A 12734-nucleotide genomic window follows, 5' to 3' on the forward strand; every position below is an offset into this window, starting at 1 on the left:
CCTAATCATACCAACAAGGCAGAGTACAAATTACATCAACTAGACATGCATAGACAACTCAGATTCTATTTGCATAGGACCAAAGACTTCAGAAAATCTGACCAATTATTCGTATCCTTCTCTGATGCAAAAATGGGAAGCTCCGTTTCTAAAACTACTCTTTCCAATTGGCTTTCTAATTGTATTACATTAATCTATAACTCAAATCACAGAGATTTACCTTTCAAAGTGAAGGCTCATTCCACTAGAGCAATGGCTACATCATCTGCCTTTCAAGCCAGAATTCCCATGGATAATATTTGTGCAGCAGCTAGTTGGACTACACACATACTTTTATCACTCATTACAAAGTGGATTTGGCCTCCAGGGACAAGACCTCCTTTGGCTCCACGGTGCTTAAAGGTGTACTTCCGTGAGCCACCCAGGGTAAAGGTGCTGGACGCTGCCCATCATTATAAGAATGAAGCTGAGGTAGGACAACATAACATAAAGAAGTTATGTACTCACCATAATGTTACATGTTTGTTGTCCATCTCATCGTTCATTCTTACGAACCCTTCCTCTTTTCCCCTGCCAATTACACCTTGTGGACCTGGTAGATTTGTTTACTACTTTCAGGTGCTCTTTGTCTCAGTTTGTTTCTCCTTCCAGTATGTATAGTATAGACTTGGATATATGTATATATGTGTATATAGTGTACATATCATTCAGTAGTAGCAGCAAACAAGATCTGGGGAATTACACCACTGCATTGTGGGATACCTTCTTGCCATGAGCTAGTTTTGAGAATTTCCGCCATGTATTCGGCCGAGTCGGAGCTGAGGATCGGCTCCGAACCCATCATTGTAAGAATGAACGTCGAGGTGGACAACAAAACATGTAACGTTATGGAGAGTACATGACTTTTTTAGCTAGTTGATATTTACAACACCTAGGATAACTGTTTAATTTTTGATATTAGTAGAAATCCAGGCAAGGATTTTTTCTAATAAGGGTATAATGTTGCCAGGGTGTAAATAGACAATTATGATACACAGATCTTTGCAGTTGTTCATTTTTTGGAAAGAAATAAGAATTTCAGCATTAGCAAATTGGATAACATGATTTGTGTAAGAAACTGTTTTAAAGGTACCAGGAAGGATTAGTGCTGCACTGCATTCTTTTTTGTTGGGCTCATCAAATCTTACTGTTTGAAAGCCTGGAGGGAGAAATTCCGAATCTTTAATGTAGAGTTTTAGCCAGGTGTCAGTGGTGGCAATAATGTTAGGTTGGTTATGAGTGATCTGCACATGAAAGTTAGAAATTTTGTTGTGATTACTTTGGAGATTTATAGTTATCATGTAAATGGGTTTATGAGAATTAACTGTAAGTGGAGGTGGGACCTGGATTAGGGTGTATATCTCTAGATAAAGGTACAGTAGTAAATATAAATGTATAAGCTAATGGCTTTTGTTTAGTGAGAGATTTAGTATAGTATGCTTGAAAAGAAATGGTAGTATTGCTTATTGGAGTCAAGTTGATTATAATTATGAGAGGGACAATTTTTAGTTTGTACTGTGAGAGGAGGTTTATTTGATAGAGGTTTAGAGATAAGTTTATATAGCTCTTAAGTTGAATAGGAATGGAAGTGTTGGTAGTGGAATATTGGGGTGAGAAGAAGATGGGATTTAGGGCAGTAATGTGTAGTATAGTACAGAGAAATAAGGAGAGAAGTGACACAGTTAGAATGTGTATACTACATGAAAGCATAGTTAGGTTGATAATGGTGGGAGTATGTAAGATTATGTGGGTGTGTAGTAATAATAGAGCAATGTTGTGCAGGATACAAGTGAGCATCAATGAAGGGGTGATGGAAAGGAGAGTAGTTAGATAGATGTAAAAGTTTTATAGCAAGTGGGTAAATAATAGTAAGGTAGGGAAACAGAGGAGATAAGTATCAATAAGTATGTATAGGAGAGAATAGGTAAGATATAGATAATTTGGAGGGGAGAGGAATTGGTTGTGATTGGCTGGATGAGTTAAAGGGAGGAGTTACTAGTTTATACATTTAGAGATAGAGAGGATGGGTGGGATTTGAGGTTAGTGTAGGGAAGCGGAGTGATCCTGAGTGGAGCGTGCAGAGCCAGAAAGACCGCGTCTGTACAAAACCAATCAGGAATGCAACTCACAGCAGGTCAGTTGAAAACATTATAGTATGGACCACTTCCTAGTTGACACAATGTGCTCTTCTATGCTAAGTAAAATGCAGTAGGCAAGAACTATACTTAACAAGTGACTGTACGCCCATAAGTCTTAAATGGGAATACTTAAATCATTGTGGAAGGGAAGTCTGATAGCAAGCTAATTTAGTTGCCATTAGGTGATGGCTTGAAGGTGTATGAAAAAGTCAGCTAAGGTTTAGTGTAGGAAGGGAGGAATCAGGGAACATCCCAGCTTAGTGTGCATGCCACTAATGTTGTCTACACAAAGTTAAGGAACATTTAACAGTTGAATCACAGGGCAAGGACATACTTCCATACTATGCTAGCAGTTAGCACTTTGCAGGCTTAGGGTCGCAGTCCACAAGTTACATGTTGGAAAGTAACACAGTAACTGGGTTGAGGTAAGGGGGTCTGTCCGTAAGATATATGTAGAATTAGCTGAACAGAGTGGTGAGCACACCATGAATGGGACAGGAAGAGGCGCTTGCAGTATAATGTTGAAAAAATGGTAATTAAACATAAAATAATTGATTCTTAAAATGATATCCAAATAGTCAGAAAGAAGCTGTCAGTTTCAGGAAGGCAGTCTTGCATACACAAGTTTTCCTTGAATCAAAGCAAACCATGTTAATGCAGAATAATCACGTACATACTAAGTACATGCACTGTGACAAAAAAGTTGTTTGATAAAAAAAAAATTCTTAATTTATCAGTCTTTCATTATGTGAAATGAAAGACTGAATGCTCTTACCAATTGCCTGCAACTGTAATTCAGTATAATTTTTTTTCAGCTTTACAACCAACTGATGATATTGATATCATTAGTAAGTGCCATTTGTATTTACTTTGGTATTTTAGAAGTCACATTAAGTATTGGAAAATCAACCACTATGAACTTTGCTTCTTGAGTAAGAATTCTACCATTCAGCAATTATCACCTCCTTAATGAACAAATAACTTTATAAACAGCTTCAGTAACACTTTTTCTGCCTGTTAATAAAATCTGGCATGATTTACCAGTTACAAATGGATGACCAGAAGTTATAAATCCACAAATATTCAGTTTATTAGTCCACAAGTATAAGCACTTTCGTCCCAATCAAATCACATAAGGAACTTCATCAGATTCAGGGTTCTAAAATTTAAAAATCAAATAAATAGACTTGAATAGGTGACATCACTTTCTATACCATATTTAAAGGGAAACTGACAAACAAAATATTTCATTACTGTTTAAATGCAGACATAAGACACATAAAATGCAACAATAAACACAGACGTAAAATGCACAAGATGCATAGAGATATAAGAATTTCTCAAAGTAGTGTAAAAAATATATGTAAATAAGTATATAAAAAGCAATTGTTATAGTCTAACTGAGATATTGTGTAAATTAAATTGCTTTTCCCCAATATACTGTGTGTACAGTGAAAGGAAATGTGCAAGGCCAAACAGCAGTTTTCAAAATAATATGCTTGCTTTGCAAGAATAGTTATGTTCAGCTTAGATATTAATAACATATAGCTGTGGACATTGCTGTAAATGCATCTTGTTATAGAAAAAACGGAAGTTGACTTTCTTGGCTTTCAGATGCAGAAATAAATAAATAAATAAAATGCAGACAGGTCAAGTGACACAAAGATGACGTGGAGAGACTTTTGTGAAGTCTTTAGATACAGCGAGGGCCAAAAAAGGGCATGAAATAACCATGGACTTTTTCATGACACAGACAGAAACCAGAAGAACAAGTTACAAGGACATTAAATATAACATTGGTTGAAAAGAGTATATAAACTGGACAGTATGTTTCACTTAGTAGTGACGTTTAGATTGTGTGCTTTAATCTACTTATTTGTCTAGCTGTGTTATAATAGAATTGAAATAGCTCTGACAGAATTAACTGTTTGGCAATAATTTGTTCTGAGACAAATAAAGTATAACAGATACAGTAGTACGGAGTTTGTCTGGTCTACTTTTGGACATTTTCTTCATTGACATTTTCTTCACTATCCACACCCCACCATCAGTTAATATGCTTTGTGCCTAATAAACAGGACAGCTAGTACATGACATATTTCAAAAAATTGTTTAAAAATTTAAGTTAATATCCTTAGAATGCATAGAAGGTATCAAATCAGTAGCAACAACAGTGCTAATAAATGTATAAAATTAATACATATAAAAATATTTTTTTTTAAAAATGGATTATAATGTTGATATTAATTCATAAAACAAATTGCATTTATTCATATAGTTCATCTTTTGAGGCCTTTCAGTTTTTATAAACTACTAATGGACAAACTGTCATTAAGACCAGGCCAATGTGCAGTGTCCAGTCTGAGTTGCCAAATCAACTCAGCCCTTTCAAGAAGGTATGGCCAAGCTGCCCCCTCTCTATATGCGACTTCTACTTTTGTTTTGGTGTTTTTCTTAGTTTTGAGTCATTTACCAGTTGCAGCATCTTCTGACTGTATTGGAGTAGATTCATAACCTCATTTTCATACTACTTACTTGCCTTCATAATTCAGATGTTAACATCTCTGCAAAAAATTGTACATTACTGCCTTCCCTGTGTCAGTTGAAACCTAGAACTTGTTTCTTAGACAAAAGCCAGATTTCTTTCCCTTTGATTGTTCTATGCAAGGAGAGACTTCACAAATGGACTATTTTAGTAAAGGAATAGGTCTCCATTCTGTACAGTTACTGTGTAAGATAGCCAGATTTAGCTTTGAGCAATTAATCTTAAAGATGTTGTTACTGTGGCTCTCCTGCCAGGAACAAACCCAAAACATTTTAAGAGCATTGGACTCATCATCTGCATTATTGGAAGATAAGATGAGCATATGAAAATGCATACAGCTGTTTGAAGTTGCATTAGCCTAAGTCATATCCTGCAGTTCCACTGATGAAAGGGTTAACTGCCATTAATTTATCTGCCTTCCTGCCAGTTGTCTTAATTGCTTAGGAATGCTAGAGGAGGACCCAACCTCTCAACTACAGATGTACTCCATCTGACAGCATAATTTTGAGTCTATACTGTATTATAACAGAGTTGGGGACTTGTTTAAGAGCTCTGTTATTGCCAAGCTAGCAGCCTTGGGGACCTCTTCAGTAGATGAGGCTCTTAAAAAAAAATCAGTCCTGATTGATTAAGGTAAACTGGTAAGGCAGCTGGCTAGAAGTACCCTCACTGGGGTCATCAAAGTCATCATTTCAATAATAGACATTTATTTTGTCGTGCTTATTTTAGAGTTATTAGTCCCTTTATTGGATGTTTCATAATTCTTAAGCAAGAAATAATGCCCAACAGAGGGTGTGTGTTATTATGGAAATAACGCCTGTCTAGGGGTGGTCTGAGGCCCGATGTCTCAGGCATTGGACCTCTACACCCCTGGAAGGGCATTATTTCCACAGTAACGCACACCTTGGACAGCATTATTATGCTTAGGGAATGGACTGTGTAAAATTGTTGTGTTTTATTTACTTATTTTTTATTACTATAATTTTTTTTATATATTTTTGATGTAAAATAGTTCCTCCGCCTAATGCTTCAGACTTGCTGTATTATATGTTATTGGTGTTGGAGGAAACAATTTGCATCCAAAATATAACACTTTAAAAAATATCCAAGTATTTACTTTATTTTTTGGACCCTTACTCGTAAAACATTTGGTTTGTTGCCAGTCATTGGAAATTAAAATTACTAAATAATGGCATATATTTGAGTTTCAGACTTTTGTTTCCTTCAGGAAACGGACACAAGCACAAATCCTTTTATTTAAGCAAGTTTGTAATTTTATAAGAGCAATAATTAAAATCCGTTCCTATTTTTGTGCCTTTGTTTCCCCTTAATTTTAGGCTTTATCTAGATTTCTTCAGCTGAAAGGTTAAGAGGTATGCAAAACTTTTTACTGCTGCTGCTGCCAGTGATCAGACTCACTCACAGTCTCTCAGTCTCTCGTACACACACACACACACACACACACACACACACACACTTCTGCTTTAGAAAATGCGTGCTAACACATTCAAGTAATTTTGTGATTTTGTAAAGCAACATTTAAAATATGTTCATATTTTGAGCCTTTGTCCCCCATTTATTTTAGCCTTATCCAGGCATCTTGAGCTAAGAGGTATGCAAACCTCCTAAATGCTGCTGCCAGGCATCACATGATCTCTCTCACTGTTTACTCTGTCTTTGTCTCTCGCGCGTGGACACACACACACACACACACACACACACACACACACACACACACACACACACACACACACACAATCTTCTGCTTTTATGGACGCATTCACTCACACTTGCAGACAAAAACATAAACACATTTTTTTTTCTGTTTCATTTATTTTTTTACACTAGCTAAACAGCATAAGTGCTGCTTAAGGAGTGTAAAATAATAGCTCGATCAATCTCTCTCACGCTTGCACACACATAATGCACTCACACACAGGCATGGACACATGCACCCACTTTTTTATTTTAATTTTTTTTTTTTTTATTTTACACTCGCCAAACAGCAAAAGCACTTCTTAGTGAGTGTAAAATAATGTCTGCTGTTAGGTTTTCTCAGTCCGATCTCCATGGCAGCTTGATACGCTACAGTGAAGCAGCAGACTCATTTTTCAGCAGGCATTACCTGTAGATTAACACCCTGCTGGAGAACATTCATTCTTCAATCAGGATGTAATCTACAGGTCACCCATTTTCTAATGTGCCTTAAATTTTTCTGCTTGTGTTTATTAAGCATTTCTTCATCTTTATTCAGTTTTAACATTAGCCAACTTGTTTGCAAAAGCATAACTGAACACCTTCTCCTTAAGCTGCTGTACTTTATCAGTGTTTTTCTTGAGCTCTAATACGTTGTACACATTATACCTGATTAAAAGAGCAATATGTTCCATTCCTGTATTTTCACTGTTTAGGTCCATTCTTGGATATGTTCAGGATCAGGTTTTTTTTTTTTTTTTTTTTTACTGATATGCAAGCTTCTTAGAACAAATATAGCCCTAATATTTTCTAAAGAGGACAAATTGTTCTAATGCGGCTCTTTCACATTAACCATTTCTTTCACCAAGTTAGCAAAGTATGTGTATGGATCAAAATTTCCTTCCTTCTGACTTGTAGGCAGAGACCCAGTAAACATAACAGAAGCGGGTTTCAGTCACTTAGTTAACTGTAGATCTACCTCTGTATGAGAGGTAACCTTTCCCTAGGTGTCCCTGGCTTCTGAATGAGTGGTCACCCAACTAGGCAAATGAGTAGGAGAGGAAACTTCACCACCACTATTTGTTCTTTAAGGAGTGGGATGATAGTGTTGGAATTTCTGGCAAAGTAATGGAATTCTTACAAGCTGATTTTCCCAAAACTAATGTGATTTTTGGAATAATAAAATTATATAAATATAGCACCAATGCACCCATGATCAGCAGTATCATCAGTTGGCTGTAAAACTAAACCATTGGCAATATAGACTGAATTGAAATTAATGGCAAATTTTAAGAGGTTTCACTCTTTTACTTCAAATTTGGCAAGTTGCAGTAAGAAATTTAGGGATATTTGTGTTTTAGCAAATTATTTTTTTGCACAGCTCATATTCACCACTTGTATATGGTTATCAATTTGGGATACAATTATTTTATGTTTAATGATTTTTTGTCCAACATATTCACTGCCTAGCTTGTGATAGGCTGTGACTGTTTAGATTTGGCTGAAAGAGAGAACTTTCACGTGTTCGATAATTTTTTTTTCTGGTGATTTAACTAACTTTCCTTCATTTCTTAGATTATTTACTGCACACTTGATCTAGCTTCTCATGAGCAGTTACTGACTTTCAAAGTTTATTCCAACTATAGTTCGACTGTATCAAAGTTTGGGTTTATGATGAGCAAAACTTATTTTTCTGGATTTGCAACCTGGAAAAAAATATGGATAATGACGGTATTTTTACTAGTATTTCCAAAACAAAAAGGAGGCAGGTAGTAATAGTTCTCTAAATTTTCCTAGTATGCATCTTTCACTGTTAAAATGCAATGTTGCAAAGGTGCAAATGACTTGCTCCAGCAGGTTTGCTTCCCTAGATTCTACTTATGATAATAAGATTCAGTTCCTTCAATGGAGCTTTGCTAATGGAATGATCACAGTTAGATGCTCGGTAAACCACAAGTGGAGGTGAATGAAGGCAGCACTGGTAGATTTAAGTAATAGACTACCTGTGATTTGTTCAGTATTTTTGGGGAACACTGATGAAAATAGATTCAGAAACATCCTAAGTTGTATTTTAAGTAATAATATAGACATCCTAGTAAAATGAGACATTATTAGTAATAGCTGACAGGTATTTATGGGCCAGGCTGAATTTCAGACTGTCTTTGAGAAAAAAGCCAGTTTTATTCACAATTGTAAGTTTAATTTAAAGAGCATTTTTGAACATGATAGCAACACTACTGGACCAAAATGAGAACAAAAGTTAATTTTTCATGTAACGTGTTAGCAGTGTATGTTCATTGTAAACTCTACTTTGTTTTTATTGCAATAATACTTAGAAAAGCTAGAGAGCTCCCAGATACTTCAGTTGTGCATCACAAAATGTAGTCTATGCAGCATTGATCCAACTTTGTACACTGAACACACCATTAGAAAGTCGTAAAGCTACATCAGTGAAAACATGCATAGCATACAGAAGAACAGAAGTAATGCGTTATAAATGTTTTCACTGAATCCCCCAGTTTTAGGAGTTTTTTTCTTTATATTTTGGATTATGTTGAAAGTGATGCCAGAGATTGGGCTTTACAGAGTCAACCTGATTATGAAGAATATAGATGGCAAATGCAGCTGTACAACCTTAGCTAAATGCACTTGTAGTTTTTAAGATATTTTTGAAGAAGAGACATGAGATATCAACATTTTCTTGTTTTCATAATTTAAATTTTTTTAACATTTTTGTGAATTACATTTGATTAAGAATTTGAAACTTTTAGAAATGTCAAGTTTTTTTTCAGTGACTGGATATTTTTATAAGTGTATTTAATAATTTATTTTTCCTGGGCATGTATAGTTGATTTAAGTCTTTGTCATCAGTTAAATGCACTTACTCATTTTACTGTTTAATGAAGTTGTAATGATATCTTTTCCTAGTGTTTCCAGTCTCCAGACTGATTTTTTTTTAATTTGTTTTTGTATGTAAAAAAAGGCAGATTTCAAAAGAAAAAAATAAAATAAAATTCTTGAAATACAGTAAGCTAAGTAAAATACTCTTATTTGAGAGTTCTAGATTACCTACATAAACCTGTCTGGTCATAAAAGTTGAGGGAAATAGACTGTTTACAACAGTGTAAGATGATTGTAAGGAAGAAGTCATGAATGCAATTTAATAACTGTAAACATCAAGATAATTTGTGATCCTAAAACAGTTCTGATTTGCTTGCAGACAAATGGCTGTCAATTAGTTCAGATGCTTGTAGTCAGGGTGCAAGGTCTGATGTCTTCCACTTCCATTTGCCTGCTATGTGACTGAGTAAATCACTAGACCAGCAATTTTGCAGGGTCAACCTTGAAAAGGTACATTTGTGTCAGTGGACTACTGGAATTACTCGGTTAACATATGTGTAAAATAAAAAAAAGATAAGAGAAAAAGTTACAGCTATAAAAAACTTAAAAAAAAAACTTAGAAGTTGTGATTGTTAACTTAAAAACCGGGTCACCCTGTGTTTCAGAAGTAATGATAGTAACACCCCTAAACACTTCTAAAACACTAGATGTTCATTGTGTTTCACTGTTGCAGTCATTACACTCGGGTTATCCTGCTGGCAGGCTACCCGCAGTCGGCCTGAATTCCAAAGTCCTGGTCCGGCATCGGTTGCTATCGCCTCTTCCCTGACGTCAGTGCGTCAGGGGTATATTAGATGCAGCCGACGCCATTTTCCTCCGTCTTTCTTGCCGCGCGGTGCCCGAAGCAAAAGCAGTTCACAAGTGCCGGTCGGCCGACTCCTGAGATTTTCAAAATTGAATTTCAGATCCAAAGTCATCAGTAAAGCTAAGTACCCCGTTGGGGAAACTTTTTCTTGCTCCAGACTGATGTCAGTAAAAGTTAACAATTGTATTTCTTGTGGGAAGCAAATACCTCATGAGGATTTTCATTCTTACTGTATTCCTTGCCTAGGCCGTGACCACAACATTGCTAGTTGTCAGTTTTGTGCTAGATTTAACCAACGCACTATTAAGCGTCGGTTCGATTTTGCTTTCCATTACTTTGGCCGAAGGTTTAACTATATAATGCCGTTGGAACAGCTGACGACCACAGTTCATAAAAAGCACAAGGAAAAAGAAAAGGACAGGCATCTGAGGTCCAAAACTGATGACGAAGCCTCTTCTAGGCCAGTCGCCGGTTCGCCGGTTCTCAATGAGGCGCTTTTGCAGCCCCTGACACCCGCTACCTCAGAGCCACAGGCTGCCTCTGACTCCCACGTGGAGACAACTAGGCCTCTGGAAACTCAAGATATTGGGCCTACGGAAACTATTCCCTCAGATGGGTCCGGATCCGCTGAGCAGGCATCGGCTTCTGAGGGTGTTTTCAGACCTATTCAGCTTTCTATCAAAACCACTTCAGCAACCAAGGCAAAGTCTAAAACACCTTTAAAGACAAAGAAACAAGTACAGCATTCTCCTGGATAGTCATCCATGCCTAAGAAACAGATGCTTAAAATGTCCGAGGACCTAATTACTTTGATCAGGGGTTCTCATCCCCCTCCTGATAAAAGGCCTAGGCAAGACACTGACTATGATTCCTCTGACCAGGTTTCTATTTCGTCTGATTCCTGTTCAGAACAGGGATATTCTCTTCCTCCCTATGAGGACTCTGATGCTGAAGAATCTATCCCTTCAGCCTCTCCTCCTGAGGACTATTACTTTTGGGGAAACCTTGCACACCATGAGGGAGCATTTCCACTGGGAGAGCCAAGATTATTCAGAATCAAAGAATAGGCTCAGAGACTTTCTTTTATTGCCTCAACACAGACCTCTTGCTATTCCTCCTGTGCTAGACATTGTAGATGATGTATTTTCTGAGTCCAGTCTGTCTCCTGATTCTTTACCCCCTGCACCACTTAAGCCAGATAGGTACTACAGGGTTCCAGATTCACATCAATTTCTTTATAAAAACCCTGCTGCTGACCCAGAAACTATATCTCAGGGTCCCAAAGGGGTCAAGGCTTCCACTGCAAAAAACCCTGTTCCCCTCTGATAGGGATTCTGGAGCACTGGACAGATGGGGGAAAAGTTTACACCTCTGCTACTTTAGCTGTAAGGGCTTTAAACTGCCAGTTTCACATGCTTAAATATCAGCAATACCTAATGTCTCTGCTAAAACAGAAAATGGTGACAAACTCTGAATGTCCTGAAAACAAGGAAATGCAGGATGTATTGCATGCAGCTGAACAAGTGGGAAAGCATACTTTGCAATGTGGTCACTAGAGGCTTCTTGCAGGGCCGCAGTTACGGGCTATGTCATTCGAAGGCATGTTTGGTTAAAGGAACAGAGTCTGCCTGATCATGTTAGAGCAAAATTATTGGATGCTCCATTACAGCATGATACTTTGTTTGGTGTTAAGGCAGAAGAGGTGTTAAAGAAAATGGAGGATAAAGCGAAATCAATGCAGACAGTAAAGGATTTCTTACAGGTTCAGCCACCCAGATTTAGCAGGAACTGGCCTTCTAAGAATTGGTCCTTTCCAGTGTCAGACAGGCCACAAAGAGGCAGATACAGACACCCTAGAGGCAGATCTCAGCCCCAAGGCTCATACAAGCCTAAACAATGGGGTGCTTCAGCCTCCAAAGGCGGAGAAGACAAATCACAACCATATAGGGAACAGTCCCAATGACTTCCCACTGCCAATGCCAAGCACTTACCTTTTGGCAGCACCCTTAGGGGGAAAACTAACAATTTTCTCACAAAATTGGCACAAGATCACCCAGGACAAATGGGTACTGAATATTGTTTCTCAGGGCTACAGGTTCCACTTTCACACCCTCCCAAGGGCAAAAGGTATGTCAGACCTGCCACACAATCAATGGGCAGAGGCACAAAAGCAAATTTCATCCCTCATGGACATGAGGGCTATTCAGAGAGTACCACAGCAAGAGCAGGAGCAAGGATTTTACTCAAGACTTTTCTTGGTACCCAGAAAGGGCAAAGCCTGGAGTCCAATACTGGACCTGTCTACTCTAAATACTTTTCTGGACGTTCCAAAATTCAAAATGTTGACACTGCAGCAACTTCTGCCCATGCTGGGAAAGAAGGCTTGGCTCGTAACTTTGGACCTCAAAGAACTTTGGACCTCAAAGAGGCATACCAGCATGTCCCAATCAGACAGTCTTACAGAAGATACCTCAGATTCATAGCTGGCTCAATGCACTACCAATTCTCTGCACTGCCCTTTGGCTTATCTACTGCGCCCAGGGTCTTCACAAAATACCCGGCACCAGTAATTGCATTTTGCAGACAAACAGGAATTCAAATATATCCCTAC

The 12734-nt window shown here is 37.6% G+C and overlaps 1 protein-coding gene across 1 annotated transcript in view; it reads left to right on the forward strand.

Moving 5' to 3' along the window:
• MAPK8IP3 (mitogen-activated protein kinase 8 interacting protein 3) overlaps positions 1 to 12734 on the forward strand; it is a 3746918-nt gene that overhangs the window by 69713 nt on the left and 3664471 nt on the right. The gene's annotated exons all lie outside the window — the stretch shown is intronic.

This window comes from Protopterus annectens, chromosome 12.part0, assembly GCF_019279795.1.
Source record: "Protopterus annectens isolate FY-2018-M chromosome 12.part0, PAN1.0, whole genome shotgun sequence".
Taxonomy (NCBI): Eukaryota; Metazoa; Chordata; order Ceratodontiformes; family Protopteridae; genus Protopterus; species Protopterus annectens.